The 15,726-nt window shown below is 40.7% G+C and overlaps 1 protein-coding gene across 2 annotated transcripts in view; it reads left to right on the top strand.

Moving 5' to 3' along the window:
* Positions 1-11,609: 11,609 nt before the first annotated feature.
* The window catches only part of sema4c.S (semaphorin 4C S homeolog), a 33,687-nt gene continuing 29,570 nt past the window's right edge, over positions 11,610-15,726 (top strand). The window contains exon 1 of one of the 2 annotated variants that reach the window (XM_018255150.2): positions 11,610-11,988. The gene's annotated coding sequence lies outside the window, so the exon portion shown is untranslated. The remainder of the gene's footprint in view (positions 11,989-15,726) is intronic. The other variant, XM_041588140.1, reaches the window with a different exon arrangement.

Raw genomic sequence — 15,726 nt, forward strand, 5'->3', positions numbered from 1 at the left:
ATGCATAGTAATAATAAAACAGTACCTTGTACTAAACTAAATTATTTTAAATAAATTACATTATTTTTTAGTAGACTTAAAGTGTGGAGATCCAAATTATGGACCCCTTATCCAGAAAAGCCCAGGTCCTGAGCATTCTGAATAGCAGAATTTCTGTCTGTATTGTGCTACATCTGCTTTGGGCCTCATTTACACTGACAGGTATACTGTGTGCATTTGCCTTGGCTAGAATAAACTTTAGATGGGAAAGGCATACAAAAGGTAACCTTTTTTTACCTGTAACCCACATTCAAATGTTAAAAAAGTTGGGGAGCAACACAAGCATCCAAAACATTCATGGGGGTGCCCAATAAGGGCTGTGATTGGCTATTTGGTAGCCCCTAGTGGACTGGCAGCCTACCTGTTCTGTTTGCCAATACATCTACTACCAAAACTTGCCTCCAAACCAGGAATTGAGAAATAAGCACCTGCTAAGGCTAAATAAGACAATCCAGATCATTTCAAATAATAATCAGAACAGCACACATCCTGTAGAATTGTCGTCCCTTCCAATAATGGAACTTTCCCACACTAGTGATGTATCCACCATAGACTCATCACATCTAATCCTCTGTTTCCTTTTGCAAATGCACATAATTATTCACAAACTGTTTACCAGAGGAACATATACATATGATAGTTTGTTTTCCAGTCCGTATATTAGGTAAAAGCTTAAGTATAAGTTTTACACTTTTCCTGACACACCACAGACGGGCTCATTGTTGGGAGGACGACGCAGATAAATCTCCACTTTTTGTTATAGACTGTACAAATCTCAATTATGTAAAAAAAACAACAGATTTTGTTTTGTAGGCACTATGATATTGGACACAGCTCATGAAGGCAAGATAGAATAATGAGCTGGATCACCCTTCTGATGTGGTCATTAGTTGTCCAATAATGGGACGGTTTAAGAGATTACGAGTCCCTGTTCTGTTTAAATCCCCTGAGGTTTCACCACACCCTGGAACTGCCGGTACACCAATTAGCTGCCTGGAAAGTGCAGACAGACTCCCTACACTCTGAATCTAGAACTCCACCACTCACCTTTCTAAATATAGAAAGCAAAGATGACCAAAGCAGAGCAATTTATCCAAGAAAATGGATTTGAAACAACGGTTTGAACAAGTTACCCCCACTGTGAGAATGCCAGCTGTAACTTGCACTGATTTGCATCACAGTAGAATGCAATTGCGGAGGATGCTACTAGGCTGCCATTATGGGGAAAATGCTGCATTATGGGTAAAACGCACGTTAAAGTGACTGCACATTCCAGCCCCCTCCCTATCTGTAAGGATTCTGGGCTGGCTCTAGCTGGCCCACATTTACTTTGTCAGATTGGGTGAAAAATACAGTATCTTTTTACAGAATTCTCACATGCACCATTACAGATAGTAAAAGGCAAAGGAAGGTTCATGGGCATGAAATAATCCAGTGATCCCCAACATGTTGCTCACCATTCCATTAAATGTTGCCCCCAATTGCCTCAAAGCAGGTGCTTATTTTTGAATTCTTGGCTTGGAGGCAAGCTTGGTTGTATAAATCCAGGTGCACTGCCAAACAGAGCCCCCTGTACATCGTTAATTTGGGTTGAAAAAAGACAAAGTCCATCAAGTTCAACCCCTCCAAATGAAAACCCAGCATCCATACACACACCCTCCCTACTTTTAATTAAATTCTATATACCCATATCTATACTAACTATAGAGCTTAGTACCACAATAGCCTTTGATATTATGTCTGTACAATAAATCATCCAAGTCATTCTTAAAGTCATTAACTGAATCAGCATCACAACATCACCCGGCAGTGCATTCCACAACCTCACTGTCCTGACTGTGAAGAACCCCCTACGTTGCTTCAAATGAAAATTCTTTTCCTCTAGTCTAAAGAGGTGGCCTCTGGTACGGTGATCCACTTTATGGGTAAAAAGGTCCCCTGCTATTTGTCTATAATGTCCTCTAATGTACTTGTAAAGTGTAATCATGTCCACTTGCAAGCGCCTTTTTTCCAGAGAAAACAACTCCAACCTTGACAGTCTACCCTCATAATTTAAGTCTTCCATCCCTCTAACCAGTTTAGTTGCACTTAGTCTCTGCACTCTCTCCAGCTCATTTATATCCCTCTTAAGGACTGGAGTCCAAAACTGCACTGCATACTCCAGATGAGGCCTCACCAGGGACCTATAAAGAGGCATAATTATGTTTTCATCCCTTGAGTTAATGCCCTTTTTTATGCAAGACAGAACTATATTTGCTTTAGTAGATACAGAATGACACTGCCCAGAATGAGACAACTTGTTATCTACAAAGACCCCTAGATCCTTCTCAGTTAAGGAAACTCCCAACACACTGCCATTTAATGTATAACTTGCATTTATATTGTTTTTACCAAAGTGCATAACCTGCATTTATCAACATTGAACCTCATTTTCCAGTTTGCTGCCCAGTTTTCCAACTTAGACAAATCACTCTGCAAAGTGGCAGCATCCTGCATGGAACCTATAGTTCTGCACAATTTAGTATCATCTGCAAAAATAGAAACAGTACTTTCAATGCCCACCTCCTGTAGGCCTCCCGACAGTGCATATAGGGCTACCAAATAGCCAATCACATCCCTTATTTTGCAATCCAGGACCTTTTTTGCATGCTTGTGTTGCACTTGAAGGTCGGGGACCCCTGACATAAACAAACATAGATCTAGAAGTAGTCTCCTTTTAGGGGCAACTAAATATTTGTTTGTCCCCCCAGCACTCCTTGATAAAAGGCCACATTGGCCTGAAACATTGCTGACCAGGTTTGCCATGAAATTGTGAATAAAGGCATTTTTAAACTACAAGGTGCTGTACAAAGAACCCCCCCTCAGGTTGAAGTCATAAACAACCGCTAAATCCTGTTTACAAGCAGAATTTTCCTGGTGGAAATGTGGCATAATGCTGTTAAGCTGCAATTACTTTATATTTCCTAATTACTAGGATGAGCTGAGTTAAGGTTATACATAAATAGTTTATGCCCATATTACAGTATTAAAGTGATGCCAAAAACTCTGAAAAATCGAATTTTTCTGACCGGCCCTGGCTGGAATAATGATTACCTTTTTTTTTTAAAGAATCTAAGAAAATACCATAATTCAAATTTCCAGCAATTTCCCCCTTGCTTAGTAAAGTATTGAATGTGAATCTTCTGAGAAATCCTTGTACCATTACACGGAAGCTGCTGTGCTCAGAATGGATAAAGTGCTCTGGAGTGGTTGAACATTAGGTGAGACGAATCATTCCCACAACACAGATTCATTTTCCAACATGGCTGTAACCCAGTCAAAAGATAGAACCAAATGGATCAAGCGAATCCCTGTTATGTGATTTGGAAGGGTCTGTTCCCAAGCTAATGCTATATGACTGTGAATGTCCCAGTATACAGAGGCATATTCTAAATTAAACTATATGGCAGTTGTTGTTTGGCTGAAACCCACATTGCCACACCATTTTCCCTCCCTTCTATCTTTTTGCCAAGCACCTGCAATTTAAAGATGGCTTGGCAACAGCATCATTTTATATTAAAAAGGTTTTTTATCCTGTAGCAGTCGACCAGATCTCGATCGTATGGGACTAAAAATCCCGTCGGATCACGGCCACATCTGTTCGTTGATGCGATCCGGTGATCTGACCACCCGTTCCCGTTCGTTAGGATCCGATCGTTGGGCCCTAGTGCCCACGATCGGATCAGCCCTATATTGCCGACCTCAAGGTGGGCATATCGGAGAGAGATACGCTCGTTTGGCGACATCGCCAAACGAGCGGATCTCTCCGTGTATGGCCACCTTTATAAGTGTGGTCTAAACAATGATTCAGATAAAAGCAGAAACATTTATACCTCCGTGGAAAACAATTAATCTAGTTACAACTAACAAGTGTCTATTCCTATCCAAACCCACATTGCCACACCATTTTCCCTCCCTTCTATCTTTTTGCCCAGCACCTGCAAATTAAAGATGGCTTGGCAACAGCATCATTTTATATTAAAAAGGTTTTTTATCCTGTAGCAGTACAGAAGAAAGCCATGAATCACATCTGGCATTCAAACAAAGGCCATTGTGAGTAGTACTCAAAGAGTAAAAAGTGAATGGGCAACAGAATGAATTACAGCACGTACTCTGCCCAGACAGAGGGTAAGCAGTATATATTGAATGGGAAACCACAAAGGTAGGCTGTCTGGACATTGTTGCACATAAGTGTAAATACAGAATTAGTAGCTGCAGAGGTTAATTGTCCTACAAATTCTACATGAGAGAATGAACAACCACAGATGCTGCTGCTAAAGCAGAGGGAAAGGTTAGCAGGATATATTGATGGACATAATATCTGCACTGATGTTGGGGGTCTGGCATTGGTGGGCACAGCACAGAGACCTGTGGCAATACATTTGCACCCTGCATATGGTCAGTATGGGATTTGTTATCCAGAAAACTCTCAATTATGGGAATGGCAACTAGGCTCTATTTTAACCATATACAGTAATTTCCTTTTCTCTATAATAATAAAGCAGTACTATGTATTGGGTCCTAACTAAGATATAAAAAATCCTATTGGAGGCAAAACAAGCCTATTGGGTTTAATGAATGTTTAAATGATTTTAAATAAATCGTTTAAATAGATTTAAAAGGGTTGTTCACATCTGGTTGCTTGGGTCAAACTTGCCAAAGTAAACATGCATTGGTTTGGATAAGAGACTGGATTATGAATAGGAGAGGCCCTGAATAGAGAGATGAGTAATAAAAAGTGTCAATAACAATAAATGTGTAGCTTTACAGAGAACTTGTTTTAAGACAGGGTCAGTGATCCCCATTTGAAAGCTGGAAAGAGTTAAAGTAGGCAAATCATTCAAAAAGTACAAAAAATGAAGGCCAATTGGAAAGTTGCTTAGAATTAGCCATTCTACAACATACTAAAAGTTAATCAAAGGTTAACCACCCCTTTAAGGTATGGGGATCCAAATTAAAGAAAGACCTCTTAGCTGAAAAAAAAACCCAGCTTCCAAGTGTTCTGGATAACAGGTCCCATACCTGTACATATAATAAAAATATTTAAAGGTGCGCCTAGAATCTATGGTAGTATTTTTTTATTTTGATTGGGGTTTTTTTTGTATTTTTCCATTGGCATTGTAAATATTTTGGGAGTAAGAATGATCAAATTCCCCTTTTTCCTCTGGAAATGCGATTTCCATCAGCCCTGCATATTGGTGATATGGGAAATGGATGCTGATAAGGCACATGTGCATGGGTGTAACTAGAAATGATTTGGGACACAGTCATGGGATATTCAGTGAGATTATACTATAGCTTTTATGGCTGGAAAAGTGGAAAAGGTTTAATATAAGTTCATGATCATAAAGAATGATCTTTGTTGGGTTAGTGTCACTGCTAGAAATACTTTCTTCTGCATCACTCTTATGAATGGGAAGCATTTAATCCAAACAATTCGTTTCTGTTCAGCTAATGATTCAACTTTAGACAACGTCATAAAGATAAGTTAATTCCAAACATGTGCCACTCATATAAATACCATCAATAAGGGTTGAAATGATTGTTTTGCCTGTATGAAAAATGTAACTTAAATCGAGGCACAAATGAAGGCCTGGTGACTGGTTGCTGTGGGTTACTGTTCTGGTACAAATTTGCACCTACTGAAAAAAATAAGACAGAGGATATACAGAAAGCCAATGAGGCTTGTGAAGGGCACAGGGAAATATGTACTGGACCATATTTGGGACTGTAGGTCATTGCTCACAATGCTTGTGCATCAGGCTGCCAATAATAATAAAGGGAATTCTTGTGATCAGCAATAAATATACTGTATTTCTATAATAAGAGGGCTGTTTCAGTTTCATCTTGCGAGACCTTTAGGAGGAGAACTAAAGCCTAACTAAAAAATTAGCTAGAAATATTGTACATTATGTTTTGTGCTTCTGTACCAGCCCAAGGCAACCACAGCCCTTTAGCAGTAAAGATCTGTGTCTCCAAAGATGCCCCAGTAGCTCCCCATCTTCTTTTCTGCTGATTCGCTGCACATGCTCTGTGCTGCTGTCACTTACTGAGCTTAGGGACCCACTCACAATATACAGTACACATAGAATAGAAATGTCACAATATAAGGCTGATTAGTAATTAATACAGATAATTACTACATGGCAGCACAGAAACCAGTCAACTAGCATCAGAATTTAATAATCAGCCCTGTAGCATCAGCTTATATTACAGGCCAACCTCATTTTCTGTTTTATAATTAGTAACGACCCCTAAGCTTAGCTTCTCAACAGCTGCTCAGAGCCCACTGAGCATGTGAGTGTCACAGACACTTTCCAAGATGGTGACCCCCTGTGACAAGTTTGAAGTCCTGGATCATTGCTGCTATTGAGAAGCTGAAACTTTAGGCTGGTGCAATAAGTTCAGTATATAAAATATGGCATTTTTAGCCACATCCATGTTTGGGGTTTAGTTCTCCTTTAAGGTGACCATACAGGGGCCATTAAAAGCTGACGACAGACTGTATCAGCAGCTTATTGTCCCTTGTATGGGCACCTCCAATGGGCCTCCCTGACCACTGGGCAGGTTTAAAAAAAGAGGAGTGTATTCGCAAGGGCTAAAGAATCGGGCCAGCCTGATATCGCCTTTCTCAAGGTGGGAATACTGGTCAAAAAAAGTGCTTGTTCGTGAACTCGCCAAATGAGTGAATCTTGGCATGTATGGTCAGGCTTGCAAGAAAACAACTTCACCGTAACTATTTGCAACTACAGGATGGGGGCAAAAATCTAGACTAGCCTTTAAAAAGCATTTTTAGGAGGTGTTTCAGTCACTCATATTTTCCAGAATATCTAGAACAGCAAATACATATTCAACCCAAATATCACCCTGACTTTCAAGTTGGAATTTAAGGTGTAACTAGGGTTGCCACCTTTTCTGGAAAAAAATACCGGCCTTCTTATATATTTATCTTTTTTCCCTATTAATAACATTGGGATCAACCATCATTTTTACAGTTTGGGAACCACTACTTTGTGTGTGGAATGTAAGATGTAGGTATGTATATTTTTATTTATATAGTGTTACTTGAGTACAAAGCACTGTGCAGAAGAGCAATAAATTAAAAGAACAAACAGAGGGTCATTACAATGAAAAATTAAATAAGTACAAAGTGCAATAATACAAACACAAAGTACAGTTACAAGAAAGATTTAGGGTCAAGGAGACAAAAGGGTGGCAGTCCCTGTCCCATAGAGCTTACAATCCAAATGGGAGGGTAACTTGCAGACACAAAAAGGAAGAGCTGGAGCAGATACAGTATGTTGGTGCACTGATTTTCTGGAAAGCAGAGGGACTTCAAGTGCCAAAATCGATCAAATAAATGGAACTAGGTGAAGAAGGGGTGCATGCATGTGTCTATAGGCGAGGTGCCACAGGCAGACTATCATGGTTTCTTTGCAGTCAGGTTTGTTTGTGTACACATATCTTTTTTCTACACCTTTTATACATAAAGCCAACAGAATCAACCCATGTCAAAAAAAGGGGGCAGGTATATGGTGTCTGTTTAAGTGTATATTGTGTATTAAAGAAGCTGTTGACCTTCCAAACACTTTTTTTCAGTTGAGTTGTTTTCAGATTATTCGCTATCAATAAAGACTGTCTTTCAATTGCTTTTCTATTTTTCATTTTTTATTGTTTTTCCAAAAAGGAAGTTTTCCAAAATTGTTGATATCTCTGGTGTTAGAGGCTGTGGCAGCTCAGTGATCCAGGCGCAGATTCTGAACTGTTACAATTTTGCTACACTTAGTGGCTACATTTAGTTGATAGATTTCTCAGCAGCATCTGGGGAATATTAGCAACTATTGTATCAATTCTAATAGCTGCCTTTAATGACATGTTAAAGGGATACTGTCATGGGAAAAAAAAAATTCTCAAAATGAATCAGTCATGTGACTTGTGCTCTGATAGCATTTCTCTCCTAAAGTGCAGGCACAAATCACATGACCAGGGGCAGCTGGGAAATTGACAATATGTCTAGCCCCATGTCAGATTTCAAAATTGAATATAAAAAAATCTGTTTGCTCTTTTGAGAAATGGATTTCAGTGCAGAATTCTGCTGGAGCAGCACTATTAACTGATTCATTTTGAAAAAAAATGTTTTTCCATGACAGTATCCCTTTAAGCTTCAATATTAGAAAAACTGTCACAAATAGAAAATAGAAAGTAATTTTTTTAAGTATTTTTTAATTTTTAAAAAGCCTGGAATACAAACAGATTCCATTGTTTTCTGTGGGGGGGAAATAATTTAAAGCAGAGTAGAAGTGGAAGTACATTTTGCCCCACATGAAACAATGAAACATATTTGTAACTGGTAGCAAGAAGTAAGTATAAATGGAGTTTTTTGTATGATAGGAATGTTAGAATATATATATCAATTTGGGAAGCATTCAAGCAAAATACAAATCATACAATTTTGTATAAATATTGCTGCCACAGCACCAACATAGCCTCAAGGAGAACAACCCGTTCATCATGGTGCCTTTGGCTTCTTAGTTGTGGAAACAGCAATCAGGAACCAAATGTCTAGAAATAATGTTGCTGTCAGGCAGACTGAAGAAACCTTCTAAGCATTATGTGCAACCATGTAGAAAATGGTTAAATGGTGGGCATGTCCTAAGGGTCCTTTCCCTGCACTACTGTAGGATGCGATGAATCAACCATCGCTTTTGCCTTATTACAAAGGGAAAGATAACATTCAGCTAATTCTGGGGTCTGCTGAGCTGCCTGTCCATAAGGTTGGCTGACACCCTACAATGCAAAGTTTCATCAGCTAGAGAAAGTGGAATGGATAGATGCTCCTAGTAAGAAGCAAGGATTTGGGCTGAAATGTCTCTAAAGCAAAAAAAAAAAGAAGTAACTTTATATGAGCATAGTTGCTAGTGTAACTTGGACCCTAGCAACTGGATTGCTGAAATTGCAAACTGGAGAGCTGTTGAATAAAAAGCTAAATAACTTAAATAACACTAATAAAAAATGAAAACCAACTGCAAATTGTCTCAGAATATCACTCTCTATACCATCACCGTTAAATTAACTTTTGGTATGATTAAGAGGGTGGTATTCTGAGACAATTTGCAATTGGTTTTCATTTTTTATTATTTGTGGTTTTTGAGTTATTTAGCTTTTTATTCGGGCTTCTCTCGAGTTTGCAATGTCAGCAATCTGGTTGCTAGGGCCCAGATTACCTTAGCAACCATGCATTGATTTGAATAAGAGACTGCAATATGAATAGGAGAGGCCTGAACAGAAATACGAGTAATAAAAAGTAGCAATAACAATAAATGTGAAGCCTTACAGAACTTTTATTTTTAGATGGGGTCAGTGACCCCCATTTGAAAGCTGGAAAGAATTAGAAGAAAGGGGCAAATAATTTAAAATACTATGAAAAAAATGACCAATGAAAAGTAGCTTTGAATTAGCCATTTTATTACTTACTAAAAGTTAACTGAAAGGGATTCTGTCATGATTTTTATAATGTATTTTTTTATTTCTAAATTACTCTGTTTCCACTGCAAATAATTCACTCTACAATATAAAATGTAATTCCTGAACCAGCAAGTGTATTTTTTCAAATTGTAATATTGGTGTGTAGGTGCATCTCACGTCATTTTTCCTGGTCATGTGCTTACAGAAAGAGCCAGCACTTTAGGATGGAACTGCTTTCTGGCAGGCTGTTGTTTCTCCTACTCAATGTAACTGAATGTGTCGCAGTGGGACCTGGATTTTACTATTGAGTGCTGTTCTCAGACCTACCAGGGAGCTGTTATCTTGTGTTAAACTGCCCATAGACGCAAATCCCCATCTCCCGACCTGCCACTAACCATTTAGATAAAATAAAGTAGAAAAGTACAGATCAGTTGATGTTCTGCCCCTGACAGCAATAGTACAAAAGTTTAGACTCACAGCTTAAAGGGGAAGGAAACCTAGTTGGCGCAAAATCCCTCCCCCCCTCCCGTGTGTTGCCCACTCTCCCTTCTCCCCCCTGGCCTACCCGTCCTGCTGGGTAAATGCCCCTAACTTGTTACTTACCCTTCTGCGCAGGTCCAGTCCAGGGAGTTCACAGACGACATCTTCTTCCACGCGATCTTCTTCCTGCTTTGACCGGCGCATGCGCAGTAGGAGCATTTCGCCGGTACGATCTACTGCGCATGCGCCAAAAGTCACGAAGTGAAGTCAGAAAACTTTGTGACTTTTGGCGCATGCGCAGTAGATCCGTACCGGCGAAATGCTCCTACTGCGCATGCAACAAGTAACAAGTTAGGGGCATTTGCCCAGCGGGACAGGTAGGCCAGGGGGGAGGAGGGAGGGTGGGCAACACACGGGAGGGGGGGAGGGTTTTTGCGCCGACTAGGTTTCCTTCCCCTTTAAAGGGCAATTCACCTTCATTAGTAAACTGTAATAACAGAAAAAAACCACAGAAATATGTTCAAACTTTCATAATCTGCCCAATTTTGTAAAATGAACATGGTAATTAGGGGTTGTGGCCACAAAAATGGGCGTTTAGGGAGCTGCTATCTGGTTACCTTCCCATTGTTGTGTTGTTAGGCTGCTGGGGGGGAAGGGAGGGGGTGATATCACTCCAATTTGCAGTACAGCAGTAAAGAGTGACTGAAGTTTATCAGAGCACAAGTCACATGACTGGGGGCAGCCAGCGGCGATTCAGACTAAGGAGCCGCCTGAGGCGGCTCCTGCAATGCCGCCCCCCCTCACCAACTTACGTGTTGGGAGGGGAAAAGAAACACTATTGCAGAGAGCGCAATTGTGCTCCCTCGCAATAGTACAGCCGAATTTCCGGTTCAAAAACCGGAAATTCGGCTCTTAAAGGTGCAGGAGCGGCTTTTTGCCGCCCCTGGAATCCTTTCAGGCGCTGCCGCCTGAGGCGAGCAGCTCAGCTCGCCTCATTGGCGGCGCGCCCCTGGGGGCAGCTGGGAAACTGGCAATATGTCTAGCCCCATGTCAAATTTCAAAATTAAATATAAAAAAAAAATCTGTTTGCTCATTTGATAAACTGATTTCAGTGCAGAATTCTGCTGGAGCAGCACTATTAACTGATTTATTTTGAAAAAAACATTTTTCCCATCACAGTATCTATTTAAAGGGGAACTACTCCTTTAAATGCAGCAAATTCCAACTGCATCTTGTAGACTTGTCTGATTTTTCAGATATAACAGACTGATACTTCTGGCTTCTAGACCATGTACAATGGCGAGCAAAGCTAATAGTTGCATTCAGCTGATCATTAGGGAATGCCAATATGAAAGCAGTAAATAAAGGGAATACTGCTAAAATAATAATAATATATTGCTGTCCCTGGGCCATGTGCTGGGCGTTAGAGTAACGTGCAGGGGCAGCTCAGGAAGGAACCAGCACCACGTGGCCCCTTTGGGATTTAAGGCGAAACTCCGCCCCCTGTGCCTGCAGGTCACCTGGGACAATGGAAGCATTAATGAAGCGCAGTGAAATCCGACCCCTCCCCCCGCCGCCAGTGACGCTGCAAAGTAGGAGGGGCTAAGGATACGGTCGCGGAGGAGAGGCGGAGACTGGAGAGTAACTAGTGTGTGTTGTAGCGAGATGCTCAGATAGCAGATAGGCGCTCTCATAGCGTTCTGTGGAGTCCAAGGAATCGACCATCGCTGCTCAGCTTTTTCCCGCAGCAGGGGATTTACTCGTAGCGCCCGGGGGACGGTACATATGGAACTATAGGAAAGAACCCCTATCGCCTGCTTACAGTGAGATCTCCCCCGCCAGTTGTGCGGCAGCCTCTGGATTAGCGGACTCGCAGCAGGGGGGGAAATTGCTGGATATTATAGAAAAAGGTGACGTTTGGTGCTGAGGGATCGGGCGAACCCAAGACTGGGATCCCTGGGGCAGGTGAGGCTGCTGTGCATGACTGTGAGGCAATAGGTCACCTGAGATGTGTTTTCTGTGTGGGGCAGGTTTCCCCTGTGCTGATGCTGCTGGTGGATAAATCGTCCCCTAATTCCATAACTACTCTTGTTCCAATTTGCGGCTGTGGATTATCCAGGAGCGAGTGTAGACGAGCAGCAGTGCTGGAGACTAGTTTGGGGGCAGGGATATATTTTTGCTGACTGCTAGAGGTCTGGATAGTATAAGGGGGGAGGTTTGTATATGTGTACAAGGGGGGCTGGGAAGGCTTTAGTTTGTGAGCTGGAGTAAGTTGCACGTGTGTGTGTTGGGGAGGGGCTGTGCACAGACCAGATGTATTTACATTACTGAGGAAATTGGGCACATTATATAAACCAAGGCAAATGTGCAGCCAATCTTGGGAAGGACTCGTTTATAAAAAAATAAATTGTACTGATCTGCTTGCCCTTTGCAAACAGCACCCAGCATGCCCCAGCCCTTCATTATATCAGAGGATGCTGGCAGTTGGCTCGTTGAATGGCAGTTTGTGCATTCCTTTATTCATTCAGTGTTCAGGGTTAACAAGTGATACAATTATTCCCTACCTAAGGGGGGGCTTTATTTTGTTCAGACATTTCTATCCACCCCCTATGTACTCTAATTTCCAGAGTGCTGAGAATTGTAGTGAAGCAAAAACGTCCTGCGGGTAGGACATCGTTGCATTAAAGCGAATGTGCTTGGCCATAGACGCAACCATTCGATCGTACGAATCGTGGATACTTACGATTTTCGGACCGTGTGTGGAGAGCCCTTGACATTTTTCGTCCGGCGTAGAACGGTCGTTTGGTCGATCGGACAGGTTAGAAGATTTCTGTCGCCTGCGGGTAATATATCTGCATGTATTGCCGCTCGTATGATTTTCAGTGGGAGACTGTCACTAGCTTTGTCGGACATAACTATCGTACGATTGCTGTCAGGGGCAGAACATCGGCTGATCTGTTCTTTTACTACTTTATTTGATCTGAATGGTAAGACTTTGATCCGAATGGTTAGTGGCAGGTTGGGAGATGGGAAAGTCCGATCGTACGTTGATTCGTACGATCGGATCTTTGCGTCTATGGCCAGCTTAAGGAATAGGTGTGTAGGGATTGTAACAGGCCTCATTTGTAGGCTCTGGTATGGCTGCTTTCCTTCTGCAAGCTCAGGGAGTAGCACCAGCACAGTGCAAAATACATGATGTGCCTATATAGGGCACTGTCTCACTGGTTTTTCATTTTGGCCAATAAAAAATATTATGCAATTGTACCAACGGCTGATTTAGTGAACTGACTGTTGGGTGGGGGAATACAAATTGGCCATATTGTATATAAAGTTTGTGTATTATTACACAATCATTTACAAATTTTGTTTAGTTTCCCTTTAATAAAACCTAATTTTCATGTTTTATTTATGTTTACAGCATGTGTTGCTGGTTATACAGTTCCTTTTATATTTTTCTTGCAAGTGCCATTAACCCCCCCCCCCCCATCGATTCCTCAGTGCGGTTGACGCCCTCTGCCTTGAATTATCCATGAATGAAATCTGTGCAATGCTAGTCAATAGCACGGGAATTATATCTAAGGGGAATAGCAGGGCTGGGTAAGTCTCAGTGGGCTCTAATGTTACTCCTTCCCTTTAGATTTAATGGAGATATATATATATTGAATAAAGTACCCCCTATTGTAAAATATAAGGATATTACAAGTCACCGAGGAGTCCCATGACCATATATAAGCACGAGGCCGAAGGCCAAGTGCTTTTGTACAGGTCATGGAACTCCGAAGTTACTTCTAATATCCTTATACTTTCCAACAAGGGGTACTTTATTTATTACAATACACAATTTTAGTGAGTCGTGACAAATGACATCACTACTCATCATTTATAACTGATGACCTGGCTAGTCCCCGTTTATAAGGATATAATTTACAAGATGTTCATGGCTCTTGTGCATATATATATATATATATATATATATATATATATATATATATATATATATATATATATATATATATATATATATATATATATATATATATATATATATATATATATATATATATATATACTATGAACAATGCCAAGACACCCACTATATCTCCAAGTCACCAGTGAGATAAACCTCCAGTCCTGCTGTTGCCAAGGTTGCAGGGCAATAGTACATTATATTTTCATTACACTTTGGGTTTTTTTGTGTGTTACTGTTCTTTTAAGAGAGCGACCCTAATTGGGAGGAATTTTGAAAACAATAAGATGCTTTTCCCGATATACATCAATTAAACGTTCTCAGTGGTTTTAAAGTTCCCTGTCGATGTAATTGAGAGCTGACTGTCCCTTGCTGTTATCTTGCACTGGCGGTTCTGACTTCTAAAACAATGTATGAGGATACCAGTGTCTGGAGGAAAGCTGACTTCTTCCACAACCCCAGAACAGGTCAAACGGCTGCTAAATGCGATAGCAAATACAATCACAACTGCAGAAACCACTGGCAACGTGTAATTTAGAGTATATCAGAAAGTTACTTAAAATTGTACACGTATGGGATCTTTATCTGGAAACCTGTTATGCAGAATGCTCTGAATTACGGATAAGCCACGTTCCGTAGACTCCATTATAGGCAAATAATTCTAATTTTTAAAAATGATTTCCTTTTTTCTCTGTAATAATAAAACAGTACATTGTACTTGATCCCAACTAATTAATTATTATGAATTATAATAACGAAGATTAAATTAATTCTTATTGGAAGCAAAACCAGCCTATTGGGTTTATTTCATGTTGACATTATTTTCATTAGATTTAAGTTATGGGGATCCAAATTACGGAAGGAACCCTTATCCGGAAAACCCCGGGTCCCGTGCATTCTGCATAACCGGGTCCTTACCAGTACTTGAAAAGTGTTTTTATCCCCTTTAAATGTCTGGCCTGCTTTATTATCTCTTTGATATATGGACGGTTGATATTGAGTCAGTGATGACACAGTCGTTTCCTATGGCATCTCTTGTGTGTCGTGTGTATAGTGGGGCTTTAATAGGAAAGCTTCCATGGGGGTTTCTTATGACTTTTTCCATGGGCATCTGCATGGGGGGGGAGAAAACCAAATGGAAACCTCTGTCCCTGGATTCTGGTAATCGTTTTATTACGGCAAAAGCACTGGCCAATTCTAGCGAGAGCCAATTTCATGAATTCACAGCCTCTTTTTTTTTTTTTTTTTTGAGTAAAAATAAAACTTCCGCTCATTGTTCTGGAGGCTTTTCTGTATCCTGCTTGGGGAGCGTCAATTCTTCTGGCACGATTATTGCTGACAGAGAAGGAGCCCATTGCCGTGGTTTCTCAAGGCTCTTCTGTGACCTCCAGATATTTGAATCACAAAATAACGAAAATCCCTGTAGCCACAGCAGGAATAATAGCAGGTGCCCTTGTTTTAATTTAGAGCTTGCAGTGTTGTATCGTATAGTCATTTAATTTTACAATCTGGCATAGCAGCACTAGATGTGGCAATAGCAAGCTCTTTAGAGTGAGTAGGTGCATCAAAAACCTTGTTTCTGGACTCTTGGGGTGGATATTATTAAAGGACAAGGACAGTTAAACTAAAGAAGTACATTATGTTTTGTGCTTCTGTACCAGCCTAAGGCAACCACAGCCTTTTAGCAGTAAAGATCTGTGTATCCAAAGATGCCCCAGTAGCTCCCCATCTTCTTT

The sequence above is a fragment of the Xenopus laevis genome, chromosome 3S (assembly GCF_017654675.1).
Source record: "Xenopus laevis strain J_2021 chromosome 3S, Xenopus_laevis_v10.1, whole genome shotgun sequence".
Taxonomy (NCBI): domain Eukaryota; kingdom Metazoa; phylum Chordata; class Amphibia; order Anura; family Pipidae; genus Xenopus; species Xenopus laevis.